The 12,683-nt window shown below is 36.1% G+C and overlaps 1 protein-coding gene across 1 annotated transcript in view; it reads right to left on the reverse strand.

Annotated features, from left to right (window-relative positions):
- The window catches only part of CFAP47 (cilia and flagella associated protein 47), a 493,129-nt gene that overhangs the window by 72,221 nt on the left and 408,225 nt on the right, over nucleotides 1-12,683 (reverse strand). The window lies entirely within an intron of this gene.

The raw sequence follows: 12,683 nt of genomic DNA on the forward strand, positions 1-12,683 counted from the left end.
ATCCATCTCAGGTTGTAAAAATCAGAAGACAGAAAAACTGACAACGTTTTCTTACGTTATAATGAATTTAAAAAATTTAGCTTTTGCTTTGCATAAGCATTACATGAAAACAAAATTGTTAGACATGGAGTTTGCTAAGCCCCAATTAGAGAGATGCTGATTTGTTCCGTCTGAGCTGAGGTCTCAAAGCTGCATATTTGAGTAGCAGCTCAAGAGATCCAGAAGCAGATGGTCATGAGACTTAGAAAAAAGCCCTTTACCAATGGACACGTATTGAGAGGTTAAAAGACTAGTGAGCTTCTGGCCATTTATAACACTGAAGGTTTCCAAGTGATTGGTGTCTTCTTTTATTTTGAAGAGTAGCACTCTTTCTTTACAAGTAAATGAGGGATTACTGACTATATATATTTTAATTCTTTGTTATTAGATTGAAGATATTCAAGGCCATTTTGTGAATGCTGTACTAAATTATAAAGAATATAAAAAAATAGAAAATGGCAAAATATTTCAACTCTACAAAATATTTCAACTCAAAATTCTTATAAATTCAAAATTTTTATTTTTATTCCTTCAGGAAATAAAAATTTTCTAAGGTGTATAACCACACTTAACAATAACCAATAATCAATTTGATTACTAGTTAGTATTTATTCACTGTTGACTATATGTCAGGCTCTGTGCTAAGTATTTTTCACATGACATCTCATTCTCCAAAATCACCATAAATAAGTGTATTATATTTCTCATTTAAGATGGAGATATTGAGACAATTTGGTTAAACAACTTGCCCAAAGTTCCAATGAAAGACCGTGGTGTTTACTCAGATATATGAAAAATTTCTATCTTCAACTTTGTCTTTATGAGTTCTGTATTTTCAATGAATCATTGCATTCAAATAAATAAAAACAGCAAGAGCCAGAATAGGCTAGGATAAAAAGTTGGAATATGATAAAAACAGCAGAGCTGAGTCAAATAAACCATACATGAATCTCCAAGGAAAAGTTTCAAAATGATCATTTACTCTTACAAAAGTATATTACCCATCAGAAATAAACCAGAATTAAATAAAAATAAACTCAGACATTCAGATAGTGTAAGGAGTCAAGACAAAGATACAAAGGATACTTTGTTGCTAATATCCTGCTTTCTTATAATATTTGAAATGAAAGATAATCCTATAATAAGCCCATTTAATTAAAAATCTAGTAGGCTATTTGTGGCTGCAACTTTCCACCAGTCTACAAGTAGAACATCAGTCTACAAGAAGAACTAATACCAGTCTACAAGTAAAACCAATACCAGTCTACAAGTAGAACCACAGTTCCTTATTGAATTAACCATACATTTCTTTATTATTACATGTTTGAATAGTAAGACTCGCTATCATGTTAATAAACTTCCAAGAAATGACTGCAACTCAGCATTGATAAGAACTTTGAGAATTTATCAGATTCATTCCATGTCTCATAAATAATTTTTATTTCCTTTGGTTTTCCCATTGTCTTTTGCAATACTTTGAGCAGAGACAGGAAAGCCGTCCACATTTCTATCTTATAAAGAATCTGACTCATGTTTACTTCTAATATCTATATGTTTTCAAACTTATAGTTAAATATTAATCCATTTGTAATTTATCCACGTGAAAGGGATGAAGAATGCATTCAAAGTTGTTGATTTTCTGTATGAGACTCATTATCCAAATATTGGATACTATTGCTTATACGTGGAATCCAGAAAAATGGTATGGATGAACTTACTTGCAAAGCAGAACTAAGAACACAAATGTAGAGAACAAACTTATGGATATCAAGGAGAACAGGGTTGGGGTAAACTGGGAAATTGGGACTGACTTATATACAATAATATGTATATAAGATAGATAACTAAGGAGAACCGACTGTATAGCACAGGGAATCCTATGCAATGTTCTGCGGTGACCCAAATAGAAAAGAAATCTAAAAAAGAGGGGATATATGTATATGTAAAGTTGATTCACTTTGCTGTACACCCAAAACTAACACAACATTGTTAAGTCACTATGTCCCAATAAGAGGAAAAAAAAAAAGTTCCATGATTGGAAATGCCACCTTCATAGCCTTTTCATATATATTTTGGTCTTTTTCTGCGGTCCCTAGATTTTTCATCATGTGTAAGTACCATGTTGTTTTAATTATAGATGCTTTATTTTCTGCTAGGACTGTCTCTTCCTTCAGCTCATTAAAAAAAAAAAAAATTTTTTTTTCTAATTTTAAAAGAATAGTTAACTCCAAGAAGGGGATGGCCTGGCAAGCAGTACTTTTAATGGTATCATCCTACATTTACACTTCAGGTGTAATAGCCATTTTTGTCCATTCATGATCGATTCAAGATCAACGATAGGGCCTTTATTTTTTTCATTTGAGCATTATATTAGGTGCTTCTAGATGCTTGGAGTAGGTTTTCAGCCAGTCTTAGTTTTCGGTGTTGTTAGAGGCTCATTTCAGTATCTACATATATGTTTAGCAGGAAGCTGGGAGAAACCACATCAGTTGTTTCTATCATCTGACTGGGAAATCTAGTTAGTATGATGATTACTACATTTATTATTACACAATCTTATAAAATGTATTCTGTCCTCAAAACATTTTCTAACCTGATCTTTTGGTGTTTTGCTTTATTTCCATACAGCAACTACACAAACTAACTACAGATGTATTTACCTTTTTCTATTAGTTACCATTCTAGAGGTTCAAAACCCTAATAATCATTTTGGGGAAAATATGCATATTTTATTACACATAATTGATTTTATGCACTTTATGAGAGAGGTATATATTATTTATAGAATTTTTGAAACCCTGATAATATATTATCCTTAGCATCTGAGAAATATTGAAAAGAGTGGCCTTCATTGTATTATCACTATTACTGTTTTGCTTTTGAAATCTGCTATGGCCTAGTTGCACCTAGCATTCAAAATTTATTCAGTGTATTTTAATACCGCTATTTTGACTGCTCTTTAGATTAAAGGTAATAGAAATATTTATGCACTGATCTCCAATTTGAAATATAGACACTGTATAATGCTTTAATGGCTATGAGGTTTCCTGCCTTCTTAGAAGAAAATCTTCTCAAGAGTGTAAAGTGAACATAATCCTCATTTTAGTAATGAAAGTATTTCATCTTGGGAGATTAATTTTAAATCACTTTAGTGGTATTACACTATTACTCTCTACAACATAATTTCTAATATTTAGCATGGAATTAGAAATAGCCCATGTCAGGAAATCAAAGAGACACTTAAACATGTTGTTGTTTAGTTGCTTAAGTTGTGTCTGACCCCATGGACTGTAGCCCACCAGACTCCTCTGTCCAGGGGATTTCCCAGGCAAGAATACTGAGTGGGTTGCCATTTTCTTCTCCAGGGGATCTTCGTGACCCAGGGATTGAACCTGGGTCTCCTACACTGGCAGGCAGGTTCTTGACCACTGAGCTACCAGGGAAGTCTGCATTTAAACATACTAGCATCCTAAATTATAACTATTACTTTTGTTATAGTGATTTATTTTATTTATTTATACTTTTGTCAAATGTCTATTTAGTTTTTTAAACTGAAGTACAGTTGATTTACAATATCGTGTTAATTTCAAGTATATAGCAAACTGATTCAGTTATACGTATAAATGTCTATCTATCTATCTATCTATCTATCTATCTATCTGTCTATCTATCTATATATGGGGCTTCCCAGGTGGCGCTAGTGGTAAAGAACCTGCCTGCTAATGCAGGTGATGCAAGAGATGCAGGTTCCATCGCCAGGTTGTGAAGATCCCCTGGAAGAGGGCATGGCAATCCACTCCAGTATTCTTGCCTAGAGAATCCTATGGACAGAGGAGCCTGGCGGGCTATAGTCATAGGGTCACAAAGAATCAGACATGACTGAGGTGACTTAGCACACAAATATATATTTATGTTCTTTTTTTTTCAATTCTATTCCATTAGTTTATTACCAGATATTGAATAGAGCTCCCTGTGCTATACAGAAGGATCTTGTTGTTTATTTTATATATGGCAGTGTGTGTTTGTTAATTCTATGCTCCTAACTTACCCCTTCTGGAGAAGGGAATGGCAAACCACTTCAGTATTCTTGCCTTGAGAACCCCACGAACAGTATGAAAAGGCAAAAAGATAGGATGGACAGGGAGGCCTGGCATGCTGTAGTCCCTAGGGGTGCAAAGAGTTGGACATGACTGAGCAACTTAACTAAACTGAATTTATCCCTTCCCCATCTTCCACTTTCATCTTCCACATCAAGGAAGATGTCACCTTGCTTATTTAACTTGTGTGCAGAGTACATCATGTGAAATGCTGGGCTGGATGAAGCATAAGCTGGAATCAAGATTGCCCGGAGAAATATTAATAACCTCAGATATGCAGATGATACCATCCTTATGGCAGAAAGCAAAGAGGAACTGAAGAGCTTCTTGATGAAAGTGAAAGAGAGTAAAAAAGCTGGCTTAAAACTCAACATTCAAAAAACGAAGATCATGGCATCTGGTGCCATCACTTCATGGCAAATAGATGGTGAAACAATGGAAACAGTGACAGATTTTATTTTCTTGGGCTCCAAAATCACTGCAGATGGTGACTGTAGCCATGAAATTAAAAGAGTCTTGCCCCTTGGAAGAAAAGCTATAACCAACCTAGACAGTATATTAAAAAGCAGAGACATTTGCCGACAAAGGTCCGTCTAGTCAAGGCTATGGTTTTTCCAGTAGTCATGTATGTATGGATGTGAGAGTTGGATCATAAAGAAGGTTGAGTGCTGAAGAAAATTGATGCTTTTGAACTGTGGTGTTGGAGAAGACTCTTGAGAGTCCCTTGGACTGCAAGGAGATCCAACCAGTCCATCCTAAAGGAAATCAGTCCTGAATATTCATTGGAAGGACTGATGCTGAAGCTGAAGCTCCAATACTTTGGCCACCTGATGCAAAGAGCTGACTCATTAGAAAAGACCCTGATACTGGGTAAGACTGAAGGCAGGAGGAGAAGGGGACAACAGAGGATGAGATGGTGAGATAGCATCACTGACTCAATGGACATGAGTTTGAGCAAGTTCTGGGAGACTGTGAAAGACAGGGAAGCCTGGCATGCTGCAGTCCATGGGGTCACAAAGAGACGGACACAACTGAGGGACTGAACAACAACGACAATAACATCGTCCACTTTGAAAACCATAAGTCTGTGTTCTATGTCTGTGAGTCTGTTTTTGCTTTGTAAATAAGTTCATCCGTACTATATTTTCTTTAGATTCCACATGTAAGTGATATCATATGATATTTCTCTTTGTCTGATTTACTTCACTCAGCATGAGAATCTCTAGGTCCATTCATGTTGCTACTATTAATGATGTATTTTAAAGAAGAATGCAATTTTTCGTTTTTAAAATATCAAGTCATCAAGGACATGGCTTTTCGTTAACCACTTTCACACATGAAGTCTGTGTACTTTTTACTCGAATATATTTTCAATAACTGATTTATTAATAATCTTAAAATTATCACTAAAAAACAGAAGAGAATAATAGTTTAGGCTGAATTATGTCCTCCTCCTCAACTCATATCTTGAATGCCCAATTGCCAGTATCTCAAATGTGACTGTATTCAAAGATGAGGCCTTTAAAAAGGTGATTAAGTTAAAATAAGACTGTTAATGTGGGCTCTAATGAAATCTGACTGGTGTCCTTTAAAAAAAAAAGGAAATTTTGACAAACAGACACACAACATGCATGCTGAACACACACAGGAAGACCATGTAAGGACACAATGAGAAGGCAACCATCTACAAGCCAAGTAGAGATACCTCAGAAGAAATAAAATATCCTGGTCCCTTGATTTTGAACTCCCAGCCTCTAGAAATGTGAAAAAATGAATTGATTTTGTTTAATCCTCCCAGAATGGGATTTTGTTGTTACAGCCCTAGCAAACTAATACATGAAATTATCTTTCCTTCTTTGTTATCTCAGAGGCTGAGGCATAGGATGCCACTGAACTTGCTTAGAGAATTTCTAATTCCGGGCTCTCAAAACATAGGGCAGATAAGAGAAAACTGACTCTGGCTGCTATGATCATGGAAAAGCTAGGGACAAAGCATTCTTCCCTTTCTACCTGTACCTCTTTGACTGAGGTGCATGTATTGAATGGGGACATCTATTGAACAGCAAGAAGGGCATTTCAGGAATGGAACTTTCTTCCTGAAGTATTAGAGAATACTGCAGCTTTGTTGTTGTTTAGTTGTTAAGTTGTGTCTGACTCTTTGCGACCCCATGGACTGTAGCCCATCAGGCTCCTCTGTCCGTGGGATTTCCCAGGCAAGCATACTAGAGTGGGTTGCCATTTCTTTCTCCAGGGGATCTTCCCAACCCAGAGAACGAACCCACATGACATGCATAGGGAGGTGGGTTCTTTACCACTGTGTCACCAGGGAAGCCCATATATTGCAGCTTTACCCCTCCATCTTTTATAGAGCTAGCTAATGTCTGAGATTTAATGAAGAACTTGTCCAAAGAAGTCACCATTACAAAGGGCCAGTGCACAAAAGTACGCTAAGGAGAAGGTCACATTTACATGTATAAGCCACAATAGATACAAACCCATGTTTCTTAGAAAAATGTTCAATATGAAACATATAATGTTTTTAAAGTAGATTTTTGGAGTTATTCAACACAAATATGACTGCTAAGGTAAGTTTTACACCATGAAGTAAGCACCTATAAGTTAAAGTTTTATGTTTTCTTGTTTAAAAATTTAAGAATATATTAGAAAAACAAATAAGACTTGAAGAAAATACTGATTCCAATGCAGACATTTTACTGCTGGCTCAAAATGAATGAAAAATGCACCATCAGAGCCTCCTGATCAGAGACGCAGTGAAAGACAGAGTTTTCTGTTATTGAAGGCCTTCAACATGCTGAATAACTATTAAAAGTGATGACAGAAGGTTTTTGAGCTTTACATTAGTATTTAGAATACCTTAATGCTCCTGCTAGTCTTAATATTCTATGACAACATTTTTCCTTATAAATAGAAAACATAACTAAGGTTTTCATAAAAAAAAATCAGGAAACTGAATAGTTTCTTAGAAAGTAATTTCAATTAAAACAATATCCCTTATTGATCTATTACCATGCCTTCCTTGTTCTCTGTACTGCTAAGTTTTGTGTGTATGTGTGTGTGTGTATAAAATCTCTCTCTTCATGTTCAGGAATACTCTATGATATAACGTAAAGCATTTGAGCTTTACAAGTTTAAATCTATGATGTGATATTCAATAGTTATGTGAAATGGGGAAAGTTATGTACATTTCTAAGTGATATTTCCCTTATATGAAAAAGGAAGCTAATATATAATATATATACATGTATATGTGTTTGTGTGTATATATATATATATATGTATATATATATATATACATATATATGTATGTATATAAAACTGAATCACTTTGTTGTCCTATGGGCTGCAGTTCACCAAGCTCCTCTGGCCAAGGTATTCTCCAGGCAAAAACACTGGAGTGGATTGCCATGCCCTCCTCCTGGGGATCTTCCCGACCCAGGGATAGAACCCATGTCTCCTGTGTCTTTTGCATTGGCAGGTGGGATTTTACCACTAATGCCACCAAATCAATTATGCTTCAATTAAAAAGATAATAAGAAGTGAGGGGCATAAGTACAGAGAACCTTTCAAGTCTTTTTGACATAAAGAGGGACCAGAGAAATGGGATGGTAGCTGGCAGGGATAAGGGGTAAAGAGAGTCATGTCTTTCAATATTAAGAGCTATTATTTTATGCATGCTTTTCTCCAATGTGGGAGACCCGGGTTCGATCCCTGGGTCAGGGAAGATCCCCTGGAGAAGGAAATGGCAAACCACTCCAGTATTCTTGCCTGGAGAATCCCATGGATGGAGAAGCCTGGTGGGCTACAGTCCACGGGATTGCAAAGAGTCGGACACGACTGAGCGACTTCCCTTCCCTTTCCCTTTCTTTTTTTTTAACCTTTTATTTTGTATGGGGGAATAGCTGATTAACAGCATTATGCAAGTTTCAGGGAAACAGCGAGAAAGAACTCAGTCATCCATATAGATGTATCCATTCTCCCTCAAAGGGTTTCCCAGGTGGCGCAGTGGTAAAGAATCCACCTGCCAATACAGGAGCAGCTGGAGACATGGGTTTGAAACCTGGGTCAGGAAGATTTGCTGGAGAAGGAAATGGCAACCCGTTCCAGTATTCTTGCCTGGAAAATTCCATGGACAGAGGACCCTGGCGGGCTACAGTCCATGGGGTTGCAAAGAGTCAGACACGACTGAGCACGCATGCATGCATATTCTCCCGCAAACTTCCCTCCCATCCAGGCTACCATATAATATTGAGCGGAGTCCAATGGCATGTGAACTATGCTGATAGGCACAATCCCACAAGCACTGTTACAGAGAAGAAAAAGGAAAGAGCTGGAGAGCTCTGCATAGTTGACCAGATGTGGGATTCAGTGAACAAGTAGAAGGTTGGCCATAAAAACAGAAAGAGCTTTTCTAATGCAATGGTAAGAGAGGCAAGGCACATGGATAAAAATAACATTAGCCTGGTCGATGTAATGGAAAAAACAGATAATTAGACTCTATATTCTTACTGAAATAGAAAGAATATCAGATGAGAGAAGGAAAGGAAATGTTGAATGTCAGTAGTAGTCACCAGGTTTCAATTCACTGTAGGAAATTTTACTAAAGGAAAAGAATGTCTCATCAAAAGTTCATCATTCACTCACAATTTACTGATTTCTCTGTCTCTATTTTTATCTATCCATCTCTATATCATCAAATTCTATAAATACTAAGAAGAAATTAGTTCTCTCTATGTTAGAATGTTTATCTTTATTTCTGAAGCAAGAAAATTACATAAAATGACAGAAAGGAATGATACTGTGTACCTTGGGCTCCATTTTACAAGACCAGACCTTACAAAGTATTTTAATAAGTTCAATTTTCATTCTCTTCATAGAAATACTTTAGTGGTAGAAGTAGGTCTAAATGTCAGGTTATAGAGATTTTTTTTTTTCTGAAGGGCAGGCACCCAGGCATCTTTGCATAATAAAATCTATAGCTTTGTGTTTTACAATCAAATCAGCAGCTTCATTAACTAGCTTCATTAGCTTAGAGATCCACCTGCTTTATGCTAAAAATCACAATGACAACTCTCTGCGATTTGAACCTGAGTTCATCTGTGTGGAAAATTGGTCATTTGACATAATAGCAAGGGAAATTTTTAAAAAAATGTAAAATTATTCTCAGCTGCTAACATAATTTAATAAAAATTCATGACAATTATCTGGAGACCTGGCCATGCTTTATGTCAGGCAGTAGCACGCATTAAATGCCGTTAAACACTGAGTTCTTAAAGACATTTTCCAATTCACAAATAGCAATGATAATTTCAAATACATATTATTTCTGCAAATAACATTTTTAGTATTGACTGCCAAACTGAGAGAGTTAACTTAGGTGGGTTGATAAGGAGTCCAAGCTTAAGGCCCCTTTAAGGAGGAGGTAAACATTCTTTCTTTTAAACATTTTTTTGCCTTAGACAAGTAGGCCTCGTTGGCAGCAGTATCTCTTGTTCATTTTTTTTTTTTTTGAGTTTTGGATGTATATTATGGGAGAAGGTCTGGGTAAAAACTTCCACAGCCTTGAGCTCTGGGTTAAGCTGTTCTCTCTGGCTAATCTCGTGCTGATGTCATCCCAGGATGTATGTTATGGGAAAGGGTCTGGGCAAAATTCTCACAGCCTTCAGGTATTTTTTTTATCTATTCTCAGCAGCTAGTTGAGAAGTATATAAGGCCCCACTTAAACTAGTGAGGTGGGTACTCTCCTGCCCCCTTCTGATGTCTATGTCAGAGCTTTTTCTGTCACTACCACTTTAAATAAAATCTACACAAAGCTCTTGAGTAACTGAGACTGTCTTTGGTCCCAGAGTTTAATCTCCTTCAGAGACCACGAATCTGGTGGCACTGTTCACTGTTAGCTATCATCTTTGGGGCTTGTCCAGGATCCCAAGATAAAGCGTAAGTTCTCATCTATCAAAACTACATGATATATGTTAACTAAAATCAACATGAGGCACAGCAATTGTCTCTTGTAAGGAAATAAACATACATGTATTTGTTTCTAAATGCTTATTTAGCTCTGATTATTAGCAACCACATAAACATAAATGATCCATATTTTATCTTTTAAAAAGTAGATATTATAGATATCAAGCACAGTGTATATCATTATCTTTCTGATTATTCTCTCATATTATAATATGATATAATCCTTACTCATTACAAAAATATTTGAGATAATTATAAACATGAGGTTGTAAGAAATGAAAGTATCCTTTACTCAGTTATCACCATGGTATCATTTTGTAAAACTGTAACACAACCCAAAATCTAAAACATTAACATTGAAACAGTGAAGATACAGAAGTTTCATTACCACAAGGATCCTTCTGGTTGGCCTTTTATACACACTCCCACCTCATCCCCTACTCTAACCCTGAATCATTATAGCACTATTCTCCATTTTTAAAATTTTGTGACATTGAGGGTATTTCATAAATGAAATCATATAGTATATAAATTTAGGGGTTGGCTTTTTCATCCAGAATAATTTCCTGGATATTCAATCAAGTTGTTGCACTTACCAATGCTTTGTTCCATTCTGGTGCTGAATACTACTTGATGGTCCCAGGTGGCACAAGTGGTAAAGAACCCACTCACCAATGCAGCAGACATAAGAGACACGGGTTCGATCTCTGAGTTGGGAAGATCCCCTGGAGGAGGGCATGGCAACCCACTCCAGTATTCTTGTCTGGAGAAACCCATGGACAGAGGAGCCTGGAGGGCTACAGTCCATGGGGTCACAAAGAGTCAGACACGACTGAGCAACTGAGCACATAGATAAAACACCACTTGCTTAACTATTTACCATAGAAGGGCATCTAAGTTATTTTCAGATTTGGGGTATTACAAAGAGATCTGCTATAAACATTCATGCCCATATTTTTGTGTGACATAAATTTAGACTTTTCTGGGATAAATACTCATGAGTATAACTGTTGGATGGCAGGGTCGTTGCATGTTTACTTTGATAAGAAACATCCAAACAATTTTCCAGAATGGTTTACCCTTTCACATTCCCCTCAGCAATGTACGAGTGATCCAGTTTCTTGATATCCTCCCTAGCATTTGATGCTGCCCTTAGTTTTTATTTTAGCCATTCTGATAAGTTTGTAGTGAAATCTCTTTGTGTTTTGATTTGGCATTTCTCTAAAGACTAATGATGTTGAACACCTTTTCATGTGCTTACAACCATTAATATATTTTCTCTGGTGTAATGCCTATTCATATTCTCAGCTCATTTTCTAAAAATTGTGTTTTTATTAGTGAGTTTTCAGTATGTTTTATATATTCTAGATATTAACCTTTTGTCACATATGAAGTTTGCAAACACTTTCTCCCAGTTTATAGCTTTCCACTTTACCATCTTCTCACAGTCTTTTATGAGCAAAATATATTAGCTTGATGTTCAACTTATTAATTTTTCCTCTTACGGGATTTGTTATTGGTTAAAAGTAAGAGCTATTTACTTAGCACTGTGTAAAGTTTTGCATAAAGTGTGGGCATCTTGATAGAAATTGTATGAAACCTATAAATCACATAGGACAGAACTGACATCTTTACCATATTGAGTCTTTTAGTTCCTGAACGGAGCATATCTCTCTGTCTATTTAAATATCATTTGATTTTGTCATTTGAAGCATACAAATCCTATATGCACTTTGTTAGATTTACTTCTAAGTAGTTTATTTATTTGGAGAGATTATAAATAATATTAGATTTAAATTTCAGTTTCTCTATTTTCAGTGATTGATAGATTTTTTTGTGTTCTTCTTATTTATCATGACCTTGTTGAATTTACTTAATACTTCTAACAAGCTTTCTTTTAAAAACGATTCCTTGGGATTTTCTGGTAATCACGTGATACGAAAATAAGGACAGTTCAATTTCTTTCTTTCATTCTGTTTGTTTTCATTTTCTTTGCTTGTCTTATTGCACTGGCTGGGACTTCCAACAGCACAATAAATAAGTGCTGAGAGTAACATTTTTCTGTTGCTGCCTGTTTTAGAGAGAAACTATTCAGTGTTTCACAACTGAAGGTGACATTAGCTGTAGTTTCACCATGTAAGCTCTTCATCAGGTAGAGGAAGTTCCCTTTTAATCTTAGGTTGTAAAGAGTTTTATAAGAAATTGATATTATTTTTACTCTAAAGCTTTTTCTGTATTGATAGACTGGAGATTTCTTTTTTCCTTTAGTCTTTTTAGCAGGGAAATTTCAAATGCTGAACCAGCCTTTCAGTTCAGTTCAGTTCAGTCATTCAGTCATGTCTGACTCTTTGCAACCCCATGAACTGCAGCACACCAGGCCTCTCCATCACCAACTCCCGGAGTTTACCCAAACTCATGTCCCTTGAGTCAGTGATGGCATCCAACCATCTTACCCTCTGTCATCCCCTTCTCCTCCTGCCCTCAATCTTTCCCAGCATCAGGGTCTTTTCCAATGAGTCAGCTCTTCGCATCAGGTGGCCAAAGTATTGGAGTTTAAACTTC

Source organism: Giraffa tippelskirchi, chromosome X (genome assembly GCF_054371585.1).
Source record: "Giraffa tippelskirchi isolate mGirTip1 chromosome X, T2T-mGirTip1v1.2.pri, whole genome shotgun sequence".
NCBI lineage: Eukaryota > Metazoa > Chordata > Mammalia > Artiodactyla > Giraffidae > Giraffa > Giraffa tippelskirchi.